Here is an 11,470-nt window from a genome sequence, read left to right on the forward strand (position 1 = left end):
GATAGGGAAGGGTTCTGCAGCTGAAGAACTCCATAGAGCCACCTTGAGGGTGGAAAGGCAGAACGGGAGAGAAAACTGGACCCCAGAACTTCTCAAATACCTCAACTTTTGACCCCAAGACCGCATAATAGTGATAAGGGTGTTTGGATCACGCTTGAGGACCTGTGCCAGTACTATGATGTCATCTACCTGAGCTGGAGCCCACTGTTCAGAGAGTTTCAATTCACAGGTCAACAACAGCCCTCTTTCATCTTCCCACAAGGTCTGCTATACCTCTAACTAACTACTATACAGTGCATTCATAAAGTATTTAGACCCCTTGACCTTTCTACATTTTGTTACGTTACAGCCTTATTCTAAAATGGATAAATATTTTTTTCCTCATAATCTATACACAATACCCATAATGACAAATCAAAATAGGTTTTAGAGAATTTTTGCAAATGGGGGGAAAATAAATTAAAACCGAAATATCACATTTACATAAGTATTCAGATCCTTTACCTAGCACTTTGTTGAAGCACCTTGGCAACGATTACAGCCTCGAGTTTCTTGGGTATGACGCTATGTGTTTAGTACAATTTGTATAGCTGCACAGCTATTTTCAGGTTCAGAGATGTTCGATCGGGTTCAAGTCTGGGCTTTGATGGGCCACTCAAGGACATTCAGAGAGCCTGTCCTGAAGCCACTCCTGTGTTGTCTTGGCTGTGGGGCTTAGGGTCGCTGTCCTGTTGGAAAGTGAACCTTCGCCCCAGTCTGAGGTCCTGAGCGCCTGCCTAGAGCAGGTTTTATACTGATCTCATACTGGTTAATTTTCCTCGATCCTGACTAGTCTCCCAGTCCCTGCCGCTGAAAAAACATCCTACAGCATGAATGCCACCACCATGCTCACCGCAAGGGGATGGTGCCAGGTTTCTCCAGGCGTGATGCTTGGCAACAGGCCAAAGAGTTAATCTGGGAGCCCATCGGGGACCAGAGAATCTTGTTTCTCATGGTCTTGAGAGTCCGTTAGTGCCGTTTTGGCAACCTTGGCTGTCGGGGCCTTTACTGAGGAGTGGCTTCCGGCCTGGGCCGCTCTTACCATAAAGACTCTGATTGGTGGAGTGCCGTAGAGGTGGTTGTCCTTCTGGAAGGTTCTCCCATCTCCACAGAGGAACTCTGGAGCTTCTTGGTCACCTTCCTGACCAAGGCCCTTCTACCCCGATTGCTCAGTTTGGCCGGGCGGCCAGCTCTAGGAGTGGAGACTTTGTGGCTCCAAACTTCTTCCATTTAAGAATGATGGAGGCCACTGTGTTCTTGGGGACCTTCAATGCTGCAGACATAATTTTGGTAGCCTTCCCCAGATCTGTGCCACTACACAACCCTGTCTCAGGAGCCTCAATGACAATTCCTTTGATCTTCATTGTTTGGGTGGTGGTTTGACATGCAATCAACTGTGGGACCTTATATAGACACAGGGTTTTTTTCATGTCAATCAATTGGAATTTACCAGTGACTCCCAATCAAGTTGTAAAAATATCTTAAGGATGATCAATGGAAACAGGATGAACTGAGCTCAAAATTAAGTTCATAGCAAAGGGTTGAATAAAATATTAGTTTATTTATAAAACATTCTTAAAACCTGTTTTCGCTTTGTATTATGGTATAGTAGTTTATGAGGATTTTTATTAATTTAATCCATTTTAGAATAAGGCTGTAATGTGAACAAAATGTAGAAAAAGTTTAAGGTGTTGAATATTTTCCAAATGCACTGTATGTGTATAAAACTACACACGAAGGATATGTTAAGTATATTTGTGGTTGTGTGTGTCCTGCAGTAGCTGGGATGGGAAGCAGGCCGGTGAAGGATGCCTACAGCCCGCCAACAACCCTCAGTACCAGCTGGAGGGTGACCTGTCCTGCAGGGGGCATCACAAGGGTGGGTGCTGCTTACCAGACACATCACTGACAAGGTGCACACACCAGCTGTCTGGCTGTCCACCACCACGCAAGAAATGTCATTTTCCAAAGAAAAATAATACGGTCTTGATGTTAGGACGATTTGCACAAATGAGTTACTACCTTGGTGGTTTACAAGACTGAGGGAAAGAAAGTTTACTACCCTGGTGAGTTTTATGGAAATATGTGTGTGTCTGTGTGTGTTTTCTCTGACTGTTGGATGTTCCTCCTCAGCGGACCCTCCCCCTACATGGGATGATCAACAGCCCCTACCACTCACACCAAGGATGAGACTAACCAGCGCTGAAAAACACCTTCACTGGTGGTGCCGCAGAACGAAGCAGAACACTATCAATCACACCTCTGAGGGGTGAGACTAACACACACATATTGTGGAGGTATCGTGATCTGTCGCTGGCAGGCAAACACTGCTATCCTGTTGTATCGCGGTGCAGAAATGAGCATATAGCATGCTCTCTGCCATCTCACAGCAGAGCGTGAGAAAAGAAGAGGGGGATGGTGATAAGAAGCAGGAGTGAGGGAGGAGTGGGGGGAAGATGGAGTGGGGGGAAGATGGAGGGAGGGGTTATGAGGATGAAGAGAAGAGAGAGAAAAGAGGAAAGGGCCTGGTTCCACTTAATGAGTGCCAAGTGTACATAATATATGTAAGCACACAAGCAATATTGGTGTTTCAGAATAAGATGTAGAATTATACATGTGAAGCAGCCGTTCCCAGTCTGTGAGTGTGTGAGTGAGTGTACGCGCATGCGTGTGTTCTTTGCATTATGCAGATTGAGTTTAAATTAAGTGTAAATTATTTAATTAGAACAGTTCTGTACTTGTCACTTGGGAAAAATGAAACGAGCAGAGTTAGAGTTTGTCTGCGTGTATGAGGGAAAGACTTTCTGTTGGTTTGTATATGAATGAGAGAGGATTTATGTTCTGTATGTGACCCATACATTGTTTTGCTCATTTTATATTTCATAAACTCCCCTTGTCAACTGAGCTGGAAGTCTGAGGAGCTGGTATCTGAAGTCTCACAAAAAACAACATATTTGGCCTCTGTAGAAGAGAAGAAACACAGAGAAGCGTAAATGTTTTGAGAATGAAAGAGAGAAGCAAATTACCAGAGGAATATATCTAGCTCTGCACTGGCAAGGGAAACTGGCTGTGAAATCAATGCCTGCACACCCTCACTTCTTTAAATATCTGGAGAATTAGTGAATTATATGTTCATACTCAGAGTTCTCATAAGTGTATTTGGAAGGAATATGATTTCTTCCATCTGGCTAAGAGCTGGCCGGTATTCTTCCCTTGAGTTTCTCTTTGATGTTTTTCTCATGTTGTGCTGATCACATCCCTGCTCATTCAGTTCAACAGAGCAATAGAGCTTCTCCAACAGTGTACTCTGGATGCAAGTTCTTCTCCAAGATCCCCAACGCTCTTCACACATACCAAAGGTAACGTTTATCCACTTGTCTCTTTCTTGTCTAAGCATTCTCTCAATTCAATGAGTTTTATTGGCATGATAACAAAATCACCATCTTACATTGCTAAAGCCCTCCCTGTGCAGATCAATGGCCAGTGGAAGGGGCTGAGTTCAGGGGGCTGTGGGAACTAAGCAAGGACTCGTGATAAGCACAACCCAATCTACTAGTTTAATCCTGGAGCGGCCAGACCCATGCTCATAGAGCTACGAGGCTCCAGGTAAGACTCACTGAGTAGACCCGCAGGGCCCTCCACACTACTGGGGGTACTCATACCCAGTGGGGACACTGCTTATGGCCCAATCCTAATGGATGGATATAAAATGGGTTCATTGAAATGAATGTGCTCTGGTAACACAGCACTTTTAATACTCGAGTGTTATCCTGTCCGTCACTGCAGACTGCAACTACTGCAAAATGACTACAATGCAAAACTGAAATAATATGCATGGTCTGCATTGTCTCTGACAGTCTGACCTTAAAATGATACTTTGTCACGTAACATCCAGGAAAATTAGAGCCACAGCAGAATACGTATTGCCTGGTGTAAATGTGACCAGACAGACTAAGTCCGTTTCCAGTGTTACCACACTCCCTTAGGTATCCTAAGGGCGGCAGGTAGCCTAGTGGTTAAGAAGTTGCTGAATAAGTGGGTTTAAAGTTTACTCAGGGTGAAAAATATGCCGATGTGCCCTTGAGCAAGGTGATCAAATAACCCTAATTGCTCTGCAAGTGTGATAAGAGCGTCTGCTAAATGACCACTCAACAACAATATATTTATTGTAGGGGTATCTTTTTAATGTTATCTGGTGCTCCTAATTAAAACGGAGAAAGACCTACCAATGAGATGACTTCACTCCTCCAGTCTACAGTCATTAGCACTGCTAACTAAATGCTCTCGCTCTCACTCTCTGTCACACATCATCATCCACTCTCATAAACACACACACCAGCCAGATGACTCAGTCACTGCATTTCCCTACCACTGTGATGGATTCTATATTCAGCCACGCACAGAGCACCCGGAATGCTCCTTTTTATCCCTGCTCTCTCTCCCTCACCCGTTCCTGTTCAGTAGAAAAAAATGATTATTCTCTCTCTCAACTTTATGGATGTGTAATGCGTTGGTGCTGTATTGTACTGGGCCTACCAATAATCCCGACATGTGTAGCTGTTACGTGGTTCTGCCTCCTCTCCCTCTCTTCCTCCATAGGCGATAAGCAGAGGTTCTGGTGCAGCTTGTGTTGTTATTGTTGATATGTCTCTCCCTCCCTCTCTAGGCAGTACAGTGTGGGCTTCCAGTTAGTTATTGACAACATTACTTCCAGGTGGGAGTGGGGAGTTAGGGGAAAATAATAAAAAAGGAACATATAAAAAAAAAAAATGCATATTTAAAATAACATATTTTATATTGAGGTAAAATATTTATATATTATAAAATAAATAAATAAAAAATATATATATATGTGGGGATTCCGGAAATGATGCAGACAACGGGGCATTGATAGAAGCCACAATCTATCTGAATATTAAAAGCTGATCTACCCCGCTGTCTCTCCCTCTACAGGCAGTACAGTGTGGGCTTTGAGATGGTGACACGTTCGTCCACTGTAGTAGAGCCAGGGCCTGCAGACCTTCGAAGAGGAACAGTGGAGACTACAGGTAATCACCCAGGACACACAGGAGGAAAACGCACACTGGTGAGATTGAGCTGATAGTGTGTTTGTCTGAGGTGTTCAGGAACAGCACATAGAAAAGTTCGAGTTTGTATCGATCCTATGTAACTGCCTACACTCATTGGCCTATTTAGAATGTAAATGTAAATATTTCTTAAAGAAGAGCATGAGCATATGCATAACAATGGTAGTAAATTTAAAAGGGAACAGTTTGGAGATGGGACATTTTATTAGACTGAAAGTGAGAGGACACAACAGTTCACCTGACACAAGACATTACACTGTTGATTTTATGTGCATTTTACCGCATTTTGTGGATAACAACATTTGAAACTCTGGATACATTCAGTCACATAAGAATATTATTTATGGAAAATGGGGGTAGGTACAACATAAGACAAAGAAATGACAAGGGTTTGAGTGAGAGGTCAAACTGGTGTCTCCAAGTGGCCACACACTCTCCAAAGTGGTGGCACAGTTCCTAAGTCATTTCCAATGCACTTTTATGACTTAAGTCTTCAAATCACAAAGGTGCTGAGCTCTCCTAGCTGTGTTGTTGAGGAACTAGAGCAAGCACACTTTGTAGCTGTTTTGTTTTTTGAACACAACCCTGCATCCCGCCATCACACAATTACTGTTGTTGTTTACGCAATCCAAAAACGGTCCATTATAAATCGCAATCTCTGGGTCAGGTGGGCATCATTAAATTATAAAATGCACGATCTTACAGTAGGCTTTCACAAGCCCCAATTCAGAGAAGCAAATGTAATTTTGGTGCGCATAGAATGGAGTCAGGTGCAGTTCAAATGTGCGTGGGCAGTTGGCAACCCCAAACAGGCTCATTCTGTTCAGATAAACTCCATGGTATAACCTATCTTGGAACTTGTACATCAAACATAGTGATCATAAACGTTGACACTGCATATATAACTATATCATATGAAGTAAATGAAGTGCGCATTTGGACTCATTTCGGGTGATTGGCTTGCTTGTATGACATCAAGGGCATTTATTATAATCCTCAACGTTTAGCTTTCAAAATATATAGAGTCTCTTAATTTAAGCATTTCACTCAGACATCATTTTTTGGGGCCAATTAGTGCGAAAGAATGGGCACTGTTTGTCGCGCGCAGGTTTCAGAACCGGCTGGTCAAAACCCACACAGAGCTGTGAAGTGGAGACTGAGCGCTGACGTCATGTATAGCATGTTACTGCATGTGCCACTGCATTCCAGACCCAGGAGCTTATCAGTGTTCAAATTGGCCATTTTCAACCCGTTTACGGGACGAGTATAAAAAAAAGGGCTAAATAGGAACAATTAAATATTTTTCCTACGGCCAAACTCTGAGCTTAGTTTAACTCCAGTGTTGTGTAATGTAATGGCATCCGAAGCTCTCAACCTGTTTCCACGACATTTGCCCCGCTCGATGAGAACGGGGCAGGCTCTCGGGTCCTCTTTTTTCCGTAGTCCACAATCATACCTCCTTTAGTCTTGAACACGTTGAGGGAGAGGTTGTTATCCTGGCGCCACACGGCCAGGTCTCCTGACCTCCTCCCTATAGGGTCTCATTGTTATCGGGGATCAGGCCTACCACTGTTGTGAGTTAGCCTGGTTCAAAGGATAATTGGGGCTGTGAGGTGTACTGAAATTAGTCTTTACTGCACATTTACACAAAGGAGATGCCTTGAGTTCAGATATTTTGACAAAGGCTATGCAATGTGTGTGTCTGAAAATGATTATTCTGAAAATAATTGAAGTGGAAAAGATATTCATAACATTTTCTTCACATTTAGACCATGATTGTTGATTATGCATTATCCTGTGGATGAGGTTAAAGAGGTATATTGTATTCAATAGTAGATAGTCATTCAGAATCTGCTCTTATTGAACACAAATGTTGTATGCATTTTTGTGGTGTGGTTAAATATGAAAAGAAAATGTCCAGGAATGGGTCGTTGGTAAATAAACATCGTTTGTAAGGAATCTGGAGATTAGAAAGGGTGCAGTTTGAGACTATTGAGACACAGCCAAGTGACCCCCCCCTCTCTCTCCCTCTCTGTTGGGTGGTTTCTGCTACATGGAGGCAGACCATGTCCCCGCTGGCATCTAAACGTCATCCCCACCACCTTCCTGCCCAAACAGGAAGGACCCTTCTTCCTGGACTTCAGCAGTGCCACGCAACCTAAAGGTCTCCCCAGCTCCAGTAAGGAGAGGGGGGAAGGATTTGGGGGTGACACCAGAAATAACTTCACCACAACATGGACACTTCACTGTTTCCCTAAACTCTGGGTGGAACTTGTTACAACTGCAGGAGGACCCAAAAGAGACAGACTGACTATTTTATTGGGCTACAGCGGAGTTCCATTCCAAAAACATGTTCCCTTTCTATTTCCCTTGAGTCCCAAGTGAATCTGAAATGACTGGATAGGCGAAAGCAGTGTGAAGGACTTTTCGTGGAAGGATGATGAAGTTAAGACATATTGCTCTCACCTATCCAGTCTGAGAGCATTGTGGTCCTCTGTAGCTCAATTGGTAGAGTATGGCAGCTTTGCACGCCGGGGTAGTGGGGTTCGATCGACCTGTTTGGTAGTAAAAATGTATGCACACATCACTAAGTCGCTTTGGATAAAAGCATCTGCTAAATGGCATTATTAATACAGATCTACAAGGGAGTTTATCAAGGGTATTTGGAAAGGGACATGTTTTTTGTATGGAATTTCCCTAGCCCTCTGTGCTGAAGGGTGGCAAAAAGAACATGTACCAAATAATAAACTGACTGAGTAGGAACTATCAGAGCTAATGTTGGAGGTGCTTCCTTCCTCCTTTGCCATAATGACATACTATATTTTTTAAAATGATGTCACAACTATTCACTGTACTATGGCCCTTATAGATTTTGAATGTTTACTTGGCAGCTTGTTGACCGCCTTTCAGTCTAGGTACTCAAGAGGCAGTGCTGGTATTTGCCAAGAACGTAGGGGGGGACGTTCTCGACTGCAACTGGTCTTTTCTCAGGAGACCGCACCACGACAGGGATTTCTTTGTTGCACAGGCATGAAGATGTCATTGTTATTTCATCAGTGGAACTGCTAGAATTCCTATAGACTGATCTCTGGCATTTAGGGATGTGTGACACAGGCATGCAGACGTGTGGTAGTAGGGTTGAAAAATTCTAGGAACTTTCAATAAATTAGATTTTGGAATCTTCCAACTGGGTTAGGGAAAACCAGGGAATTTATATGTTGCCGGAATTTTGCAACCATAGGTGTGTGTACTGACGTGAAAACAACATTTGAAACGCATCTCCTGTTTACACTTGAATAGGACTTGAGCACTTCACAGCGGTTTCTCCTTCTCTGTTAACATTGTGTCAAACAGGCAAGACTCAAGTATAAACTTTGTCCTTTTCTGGACAATTACTGTCAAGTGTCATTTGTTATACAAAGGACAGCATGGACTTACTAGAAGAGGAGTCACCCGTACCATGCATAATCTTATTTTGCATTGGCAAAATGGCTGCTTCTTTGTCTAATTTCATTTTCATTAGAATTACATTTATGTTTTCTTCCCCCTCCAGTGACTGTTTTAAAAAGGGCAACTGTTGCTGCCACTTATGTCAAAATGCAATAGTACAATCGTGTGGCGGTCTGTTATGATTTTGCACAACTTGCACTAAATGTGGAATGATATTCAAACATGGCATTGAGAAATCAGAAAATGTGTTGTCTTTGGTTTGGTGCAGATCTGGCCTCTCTCTCCAGTCTGAGAGCATTTGGAAACAGAGTGTGTTATGGGCAACAGCTGGTCACAACCTCTGAGAATCACAGGGCAGAAAGACCCAACTACCAGGCCTGAGGAGGGAGAGAGGAGAAACGGAGACGAGTGGGAAGTGCAGTGATCTTGAGAGGGAGAGAACAAAACAATCGTTTAGGGTGGAAAGTCGGGGATTTAACCCCAGAGCCAGATTTGGCAACTGACAAATACTACAAATCGAGTGTCCTGATAGCAAGAGAGGAAAGCAAAGAAGAGAAGAAAACTAGTTAAACGTTTGTTAGTGTGAACAGGATCCTGTAATCTAGTTCTGAGCCGTCTTGCCACTTGGCGTGGCAGAATGTCAAACCTGCAAACATTCTGAATCCTGTAGCCACTACAGTCAGCAGCACATGGCTTAAAGGTCAATAGGGGAAACCTAAAGCAGACAAGAGTGGTATTAGACTGTGGTTAATCAATGTTAAGGTTGACAAAGAGGAGCCAGAGTGATGTAAACGAACTGCAAGAAAGCAATGATCTGCTTGTTGTTTTTTTGCAGTAACTAGCTGCAGCGATTAAATAGCTACAGTGGGGAAAAAAAGTATTTAGTCAGCCACCAATTCGTGCAAGTTCTCCCATTAAAAGATGAGAGAGGCCTGTAATTTTCATCATAGGTACCACGTCAACTATGACAGACAAAATGAGGAAAAAATATCCAGAAAATCACATTGTAGGGATTTTAATGAATTTATTTGCAAATTATGGTGGAAAATAAAGTATTTGATCAACCAACAAAAGTTTCTTAATGTACTTTGTTAATTATACCCCTTGTTGGAATGACACAGGTCAAAACGTTTTCTGTAGTCTTCACAAGGTTTTCAAAGCACTGTTGCTGGTATTTTGGCCCATTCCTCCCATGCAGATCCTCTAGAGCAGTGATGTTTGGAGCATGTCGATAAGCAAAACGGACTTTCAACTCCCTCTAAAGATTTTCTATGGGGTTGAGATCTGGAGACGGGCTAGGCCACTCCAGGACCTTAGAAATGCTTCTTATGAAGCCACTCTTCGTTGTCCGGGCGGTGTGTTTGGGATCATTGTCATGCTGGAAAGACCCAGCCACGTTTCATCTTCAATGCCACATGGGAAGGGAGGTTTTCATCAAAATCCTTCACAAACCACATGGCCCCATTCATTCTTTTCCTTTACATGGATCAGTCGTCCTGGTCCCTTTGCAGAAAAACAGCCCCAAAGCATGATGTTTCCACCCCCATGCTTCACAGTAGGTATAGGTGTTCTTTGGATGCAACTCAGCATTCTTTGTCCTCCAAACACGATTTCGGTTGAGTTTTTACCAAAAAGGTTATATTTTGGTTTCTATCGAATATGACATTCTCCCAATCCTCTTCTGGATCATCCAAATGCACTTCTAGCAAACTTCAGACGGACCTGGACATGTACTGGCTTTTAAGCAGGGGGACACGTCTTGCACTGCAGGATTTGAGTCCCTGGCGGCGAGTGTGTTACTGATGGTAGGCTTTGTTACTTTGGTCCCAGCTCTCCTGCAGGTCATACACTAGGTCCCCCATGTGGTTTCTGGGATTGCTCACGTTCGTGATCATTTTTGACCCAACGGGGTGAGATCTTGCTGGAGCCCCAGATCGAGGGAGATTATCAGTGGACTTGTATGTCTTCCATTTCCTCAATTGCTCCCACAGTTGATTTCTTTAGCAAATATAATCCTATTGCAGATTCAGTCTTCCCAGCCTGGTGCAGGTCTACAATTTTGTTTCTGGTGTCCTTTGACAGCTCTTTGGTCTTGGCCATAGTGGGAGTTTGGAGTGTGACTGTTTGAGGTTGTGAGGACAGGTGTCTTTTTATACTGATAACAAGTTCAAACAGGTGCCATTAAACAGGTAAATGAGTGGAGGACAGAGGGAGCCTCTTAAAGAAGAAGTTACAGGTCTGTGAGAGCCAGAAATCTTGCTTGTTTGTAGGTGACCAAATACTTATTTTTTCCACCATAATTTACAAATAAATTCATAAAAAAATCCTACAAATGTGATTTTGCTTGATTTTTTTCCCCTCTATTTTGTCTGTCATAGTGTGACGGTACCTATGATGAAAATTACAGGCCTCTCTGATCTTTTTAAGTGGGAGAACTTGCACAATTGCTGACTAAATACTTTTTTTTTCCCCACTGTATTTTGACTTAATGCCAGTAAGACAAAGAAATATCAGTATAGCCTATAGTCAAAGTTATCGAGTCAGATTAGCTACAGACTACCCCAAATGAATTACTGTATAGGGTTCTGATGAGACATCTAAAAAAACATTCACATGTTTTTATATAATGACTTACCCATCTCTGCCTGAAATTTGGGTCACCGGGTCACTTTACCAAATATGATCTTGAGTTTGGTTGACCAAAGAACTTCAGGCTAGTGAGAACAAGCAGTTAGTTGATCAACATATACAGTTAGAACATAAGAAATGAACATAGGGCTTACTGCAGGAACATCCAGTTTCTTTGATTATTTTTCTGAAAACAGGCACATAATCTGTGGAGACACAATGGAAAAGTTACTCACCATAAGGGCAGACCCACTGGGAAAAAAACA

This window comes from Coregonus clupeaformis, chromosome 10 (genome assembly GCF_020615455.1).
Source record: "Coregonus clupeaformis isolate EN_2021a chromosome 10, ASM2061545v1, whole genome shotgun sequence".
In the NCBI taxonomy this organism is placed as follows: Eukaryota; Metazoa; Chordata; class Actinopteri; order Salmoniformes; family Salmonidae; genus Coregonus; species Coregonus clupeaformis.